At 26.8% G+C, this 8,968-nt stretch overlaps 1 pseudogene; it reads right to left on the reverse strand.

The window, feature by feature from the left end:
- Positions 1 to 686: 686 nt before the first annotated feature.
- LOC114382658 lies at positions 687 to 7,377 on the reverse strand (annotated as a pseudogene).
- Between the last annotated feature and the right edge of the window lie 1,591 nt (positions 7,378 to 8,968).

An 8,968-nucleotide genomic window follows, 5' to 3' on the forward strand; every position in this document is an offset into this window, starting at 1 on the left:
TAATAATAATAATAATAATAATAATAATAATAATAATAATAATAATAATAATAATAATAATAATAATAATAATAATAATAATAATAATAATAATAATAATAATAATAATATAATAATAATAATAATAATAATAATAATAATAATAATAATAATAATAATAATAATAATAATAATAATAATAATAATAATAATAATAATAATAATAATAATAATAATAATAATAATAATAATAATAATAATAATAATAATAATAATAATAATAATAATAATAATAATAATAATAATAATAATAATAATAATAATAATAATAATAATAATAATAATATCTAATTGAGAACAAAGCCGTGAAGAAGAATGCTAACAAATAACATTATGATCTTTAACACATTTTATTATTGAGTAAAATTTATGCAAGGCCCATTCAATCATTGACATAAATCTAAAGAATCACCTCAGTGAACATCTCCATAGAGTAAAAACCCTTTCTAAAAGTACCATCAAAGTTTAATATTGAGAACAAAGCCACAAAACATGAACTTATACCATCCACCCCCATTTCTCCATGGTCCCATGCACGAGAAAAACATAAATCTAAAGAATCACCATAGTTTTCATCTCTTCTAAATTGAGTTTTTTGTGGCCCAATTCCTTTATCATGCATGGATACAAAAAGCTTCTGGTGAGCTCTATATAGTCTGCAACCATGAAGAAAAATTAGATAAGCATAAAGAAAATGAAAAAAATAAAATAAAACCCAGGGCAATAAAAGGTCTAGAAAGTGAACATGTGGCTATAACAGTTCATACCTTTTTTTGTTGTTGAGGCGTATTAATTAATGATGGGAACTCTGAAGATGCATACTGGTCCAGATATATACTGCAGTATATGAAATGCCACAACGCATCAGATATGCATTTGTCAAAGGAAAAAGAAAGAAAATGCATAAAGGACAAAACATAGATACAACTCTTTACGTGCTTTTAGTACTGTTCTCCAATCAGAATTGGAGTTTCACCTCAGATAAAAAATTTCAATAAAGATCAACGCAAGTTAACAAGATAAAACTCTAATGTGACAATAAGTTTCACTATGAAGGATTTTGTGGCCAACATACCAAGTAACACAAGTGATTTTTCACCATGTCACTTTCTGTGAGATTGTAAGTTTTGAGCTGAGAAGATTCCATCCTCTCCTGCATTGCTCTTAGTTCGGAAACTATGTGAACCCCAACACTGCATGCAAATACAATTGAGACAATAAATACTATGGGCCGCTTGACATAATACAAGTTATTAACAAATATTTGCACTAGAGAAAATGATAGTCAATGAAAACTAATAAATTGGGATAGAGAGATATTAATATTCACGCAACATATTGCTTTTTAAAAATTGATTGACAATGGATAAAGAAAAAATGATCAGGCAATCTCACCTGCAAAGGACAACCGCCTCATTCAAGTTATATTTGTATTTGAATTCTGTGATGTTGATCTGTCCTGCCATACAAGATAGAAAATAAGTACAAAAAATGAAGAACACTTATAGAAATAGTGTTAAAGTAGCTGACATACCAATTCGCAAATTTTTTGAAACTGCCAGGCTCCTCTGCCATAACAGTTGCCAGCACAACCTCTTGTTTACGACCAACATTAGCAAGTTCAGTTACAACCCGAAGTTTATCAAATCAAAATTCATGTGTGCTTCTCTGGTTTTCACTACAATATCTTTCCCCTAGAGCGCATGATGCTTGCAGTATGCCTCAGCTCCAGCTAGTGCAAGTGCTCCTGTTGGTTCTAATATGTTCCTTTTTTTCTCGAACATATCCTGCAACAAGTTTTATTCTTGTCATATCCCAAAAAATTAAGTCATAAAGAATATGTACTGCTTTTCATCAAATGTACTAGATAATCAAAGGTCTACGTAAAATTAAGTCCCGAATTCTGATGATACGAATAGAAGAGCTACATTTGGACCAATAAAAACTCCAACTGAACAACCTATGCACCTAGAGACAGAGAGAATGCCAACAACAAAGCAACAGCTTCTAAAAGTATAAGGTAAAGTTAATAGCCAAATTCATCTAATTATAGCACTTGCCTCCCTATAATCAACCTGGGGTGATAAATAGGAAACAGATCAAGATAGATATGGTGTTAAGTAATTCTGAAACAGGTTCTTCCAACTACTGCCGCCATTGTGTCCAATCTCCTTCATCCAACCTCAACCATGATACTGAAAAAACAAAAAAACAAAAACTTAACCAAATACGTATAAACACAAAAAAGTAATTGATAATTCTTTATTGCACAAAAACTATAAATAGTATGTCAAGATATTCTAGTTCCTCCTGCTATTATATGCATTATACTTCTCTAGCTACCAATTTGAAGTTTGATATTTTTGGCTGACTCGGCTTCATAAGTCTTCAAGCAAATCTCAATTATTAACTCATTCAAATACGTTGCAAATTTCTGATCAACTATCAAGAACATCTGATGACAAAGAAAAATTGATAAAGTATTGAAACAATTAGTTTAAGATCTCTACACTTCTCGTGAGTAGAGAATATATATTTATTTCATTTGACAAAACACAATGAATTTTCTAACATTTGCACAAAAGATACTAGAGAGTAGAGAAGTATATATCATATATATGAAGTTATAAATATAAATCTGGAGAATATATCCAGCATTAGAGATTTAGAATGCAAACTTTGCGAGCAAAAGAAAATCTTTTATTGACGCACAAATTGAATCACGGCTTACAAGAACAACCCCATCTATCAACTCCTTGCATATGCGAAAAGTTTCTTCACGACCTCTTTAACAGCTACACCATCTGCAAATTCCCCAACCTGGTCCAAAATCACTCTCTGGTCATGATATATATACTTTAGTTTCTTTTCCTCTTTAGTTTTCTAGGGTGATTTCCTTTTCCTCTCTTTATGTAGCCATCAATAGCCAATAGTCAACAAAGGCATTGTGGCAAAAATCAACCAAAGACCCTAAGAGGAGAACATAAACCAATGATCATTGGAGTTCCTTTCAACCAAATACTCTCACTATTCAAATTGGTTTCTCTGACCTGTGATCTTAGTTGAATAATGAGGACGTTAACATATTTGGTACATTTTCAAAAATTAAATTGCACACTTTTACATTTGTAATTTGTAACAGGATACTTCACAAAAATATTTTGGGCTATTTGGACTTGAAGTACGGACATTGAACATGGAAACCTACCTTGTGCCAAAAATTCAACTTGTTATACGAAGAATGGAGATGACAAGGATCATACTATAAACCCCATGGTCATAGAGACTTTGATATCATGTCATGAACCAACTATCCCAAAATCTTAAGTAGTTGGGCAAAGACATGTGAATGGTTTTATATTATATTTCTAATAAATTCATTGATAATTTGAGAAAGCAAAAAAAATTCACTAAAAGTAAAATTAAAATAAAAAAGAAGCATGTGTATAATTGATTATAGTTGTATACAAAATTTTGTTTAACAAGATTCCGAATTCCAAAATTCTTGGCCATACTATAGTAAGGAATAATAGAGATGGTAACAATAAACTACCTTATTTCCATTGGTTATAACATACTTTGAAGAATCAACATCATTCTTGGCAAACTGCTTTGATCCATCATGTAGTAACTGTAAACACAACAAGTAAATATTAAGGATCACATTTTACTCACAATAAGACTCGATTCACAAAAACCTTTTTCAAACTATAAGCAGTGGACACTGCAAACTTTTTATTTTAAAGAGAAAAATAATTAACACACCCTTTCAAGGATAGCGTACTTTTATTGTTTGATATACATTAGCATGCATGACTGGTAAGTAGCTTTTTAGTTCTGCCTCGTCAAAGCCAATTTGAAACAAAGTTTTATCTGCATATTACAGACAAAATAAATAAATATCAACAATATAGCAAGTACACACAAAGCAAAAACAAGGACAACAATGCATTTTCTTACCTGTTTAAATATTGTGGACTTCCTTGACTCTCCAGCTCCTAAATAAAAGGAAAATTGAAACATTTAAATAAGTCCAGAAGAAAAATAACAAATGCGACTAAGCAAGAAATTAAGCAATTATTGCATATATAATTCAATTAAATGAATATCTCAATAATGAACAGGAACATGATAGACCACATAACTAACAGAAAAAGACATCCAAGATAATAAGGATAACATGATATTCTGTTTGATCGGTTATTCCAAATCTTAAAGGCCAGAGCCATGATCATGAGTATACAAATTATCAAATAGTTTCCTGAACAATAGAAACTAAAACACTTTCTGCTACAAAGTTTTTACGATGTAGAATGAAGGATGAAAGCATTGCATACTGTGTTAGTAATTATATATACTTTTTTGTACTTAAGTACTCTTTAACTAACTTTGACACACCTTTTTGATGCAGTAGGTAGTTTTTTGTCCACTTATTTCTCTTTCATACTTAATGTTATGAAAATGGATCATATCACTTGTTTTTCTTTCATCGGTTGGTCACTTATTGATCCAATATATATATTAAAAAATTAAAAAATATATAATATACCTAACAAAATGTGATTAACTCATATTTTTACACTCCAAAGTTAAGTTTATTGTCATGATCCAACTATAAATATTATATAATAATTTATTACTATAAATTAATTTATGGGTACTATCATTAAATAATTAAGAAAACTCTTATTTTTTTCTAATTACAAAAGTTATCGAATGATCATAAATAAGTTTGGTAAAGATGTATAAAACACATAAATATTACGCTATGTCATATCAATATGATAATAATTAGTTATTATATATTGTTATCAAGATAAAAAAAAACTAATATTATAGGAGTACATTATATATCATTCAATAATTACCTATTAACAATTTAATGTGTTAGGAACGAAAAAAAAAACTTATCGACTAGACAACCTGGTTAGTTATTATATATTGTTATCAAGATAAAAAAAAAAACTAATATTATAGGAGTTTATTATATATCAGTCAATAATTAGCTATTAACAATTTAATTAGAAACGGGAAAAAAAACTTCTCAACTACATAACCCGATTTGAGTCACAAAATTTCATCAAATCCAACCGGGTCAAATTGAATCTCTTGCATTTCCGATCTTGCACCTTAATTGGACTACCCTAGACATCGAGTCCTGGTCCAATTGATTGGGCTGATTCGATTTTAACAACTATGTTCTTACTTTTGGACAAAACCTATGAAGAATCTAATATTTATTATCCGCAAAGAGAATCAAAATATCCATTATGGTGTGGGGGAAATTACCCACACTATTTATTTATTTATATATGTCTAATAAAAAAAATTTAGCCCTATAGAAAATAGATATTGTCCTTATAAGATAATTTTTAAAAAAATATATAAAAATATAAGAAAAAAAAAGAGAGAATAAATTGATATGAATTTTACTATTTTATCCTTTTAATTTTTAGATTTAATTATTATTTTGGTCCTCTAATTTATTTTTTAGGTTCAATTTGATCCCTTTAGTTTTAAAAGGTTCAATTAAGTTCTTTATCAATTTCCAAATAGAGCAAGAAAGGGATTAAGAGAGTTTGTCATTCAAGATGTTTCTTTGTAATTAATTTTGTGAAGAATAGAATACTTAATCATATGGGAGAAGATGAATGAATGAACAATTGTTTGGTTATATACATAGAGAGATATTTTTTTATAGTATTGACAATGAAACAAATGAAATAACCACAGGATTTTCAATGAAAATACACAAAGGACAATTATAATCCGTAGAAGCTTAAGTATTTTGGATTATTCTTTTGTCATGACATTATTTGTATTTTGTAAAAATTAGAAATATTTTTTTTGTAGAAATATTACAAACTATTTCTTGTCTCCACTAAGGAAAATTCCTGGATCCATCATTGGCATTAAGTATTCATAAATGCACAGACTCAACATCCATGGATTAATGTCTATTAAGACATACAAAAACACATAAAGCTTTTGTCTAAAAGAATTCAAATGTCAATAAGAAAACTTAGCATTTATTTGCATAAATCAAAGTATTGAAGGGTTTTGATGTGTCTTATGACTAACACACAAGCCCATAGATGCACAATCGATGCACAATCACTTACGCATGCGCATGCACACACACTGAAAATTTATTTCTATTATTATTTTAAAAAATTAGTTTATAAAGCATATAAAAATAGAAAAATAATAAAATTTGCATTAACATCAAAGTTTAACTTCTATGCATTATCGTGTAAAAAAAATACTAATGACTAATAAAAATAAGACAAACATAACTTTTAAGATAATTATTATAAAAGTCAACATATTTACTTAACATAATAATTTTATATTGAATGATAATGTAAAATGTATTTACATATTGTTAGTGCATAAATTGCTTATAACTATTATGATATATATATTTATTATATTATATTCATTTATATTAAAATATATATTAAATGAAAAAAATAATTACATAACATTACTATATACTTTGAGAATTTTATTATTAGTATTACTATTATTAATATAATATAAGTAGTAAGTTTAATGTATATTTTTTTTTATAAAATGTGTATATTTTTTTATATAAATCTATTTATATTAAAAATTTTCTATTAAATTAAAAGTAATCATTCATAATTTAATAGCTTTAAACGTAACACCCTTCGTTAGGAAAAAAAACAACTCATACTAAAAGAATATAAAATTTCAAAATTATAATAATTTGAAAATACCTCTTCTATAATCAATAAAGTCAAATAAATAAGTCTTTACATAAGTAAAAATATTATCATCATAATATGAGTATCTAAACTAAATTAACACTAAAAATATAAGGAAAGTGGCTGGGTCAGGTGTCTTATTCTGAAGTACTAACCAAGCTAAAATAAATGTAACTAAGAAAACTATGTCTTCAAGTCTCCTCAAACTTGACAAATTCTTTCTCATGCTATAAAAATAACACTTATAATGAGATTATAATTCCCCGTGAATAAAACAATTAACAGGAATTCACAAATAATGTTGTTCTCATTAGTGTGGTTACCCGGGAAATCTACCATGTCATCCGCAATGAATTTAATATAAGATTATATATGTATATATTTAGACGCCAATAAAAATCATATTAAACAATCATAATCCATGAAATTTTGAATAAATAAAATATTTTAATAAAAAAAATACCTCAACGTATCCAAATAAATATAATAAATACAACGTAGTGATTCCTAGATTTACAAGACTCAATTCTTTGCTTCTCGGAACCAATGTAGATATCAAATTCTTCACAAGGTCTATGAGCTCATTTTCCATGTAACGACTTCCCATGCATATAGAGATATTTATCATATAATCTCATGATAAAATATGTACATCATCATCCCTTCCTATAAGGTGATGATCAACTCACAAAAGTACAAGAATACCCTTCTAAAAAAACTACCAACAAACTCCCTAATTTCATGCATTCAATAATAATTCTCAAAATCACACCACAACAATCATATGAAACCAAATATATAACTAGCAATTATACAATAACAGTTATGTAATAATGTAATAACTAAGGCATATAATATATACAATGACTAGAACATAACACATATGTACAAATTGATCATGATCCTAAAGGTTAAATTATACATTTATTAATTCAATGATAAAGTCCTTTACATAATGTCAATATATATATATATATATATATATATATATATATATATATATATATATATATATCAAGAAAGCACATTCTCAAGAATTCATATCAAGAAAGTTTAGAAAAAAATATTTTACTCATCTCTTGAAGCAAGAAATTTGTGTTTTTCATTATTCTTCTCCTCTACCAATTGCGTCATCAAAAGAATTTCTCCACTTTCTTTCTTTTCCTTAGTCCTTGAGCAACCCACTAGTATCAAGAGAGACTGTTTATATGTGTAATACTAATAGAAAGAATTATCTACCCTTATATAAAAATTATACGTAATTTGAAATTTGTTTAACCAATCTTTTTTATCTATTATTTCTATTATCTTTAATTATAATTATCTTTAACCAATCTAATATATTATTATACTAACATATTTTCAAAATAAAAATAACAATCTAATATTTTAAAATCATTTAATTTATCTTTTCCCTTACTAAAAGATATATTTAGATATCCTTATCTAAATAATTATTGGATTATTTTTTTATGTTACATTAAACATACAACAAATGTTTGAAAGAGTTATATATATATATATATATATATATATATATATATATATATATATATATATATATATATATATATTAAAAACTATCATTACAAAATATAATAACTATATATTTACATATAGACAAATTAATTTGTTTAAAAATTGTTTAAAGAAACTACTTATAAAATTCAAATATGTATGAATGTCTCATTTTAAAAATTCATAGGCTACATTATCTCTTCGTTGTAGCAAACGATAATTATAATTATACTATGACAAATCAACTCATAGGCTACATTATCTCTTCATTGTAGCAAACGAAAATTATAATTATATTATGAGAAATCAACTCATAGGCTATATTATCTCTTCGTTGTAGCAAACGACAATTATAATCATGAACTCACAATAAATAATATAACAATTAGTTCAACATTCATCCTTATAGGTATCATCAAAACCTCAAAATAAATTTCCAAGATCATACAGAATATACATATATATTTCGAAGTTTAATTGCTTCTCCTAAAGGAACTTTAAAAATGCCGCTTGGTAGATTAGCTACTCACCTAAATAACTCAATCACTGTCTTCCACTGTTGTTGGGAAGATCAACTACTGTATTTTCCATCGAATCTAAGCATTTAAAATAATGGAACAATGGATTAGACAAAATCCCCAATTTTAGCAAACCTAGGATTTTGAGAAAACCACAATAAT

Source organism: Glycine soja, chromosome 13 (assembly GCF_004193775.1).
Source record: "Glycine soja cultivar W05 chromosome 13, ASM419377v2, whole genome shotgun sequence".
Lineage (NCBI taxonomy): Eukaryota > Viridiplantae > Streptophyta > Magnoliopsida > Fabales > Fabaceae > Glycine > Glycine soja.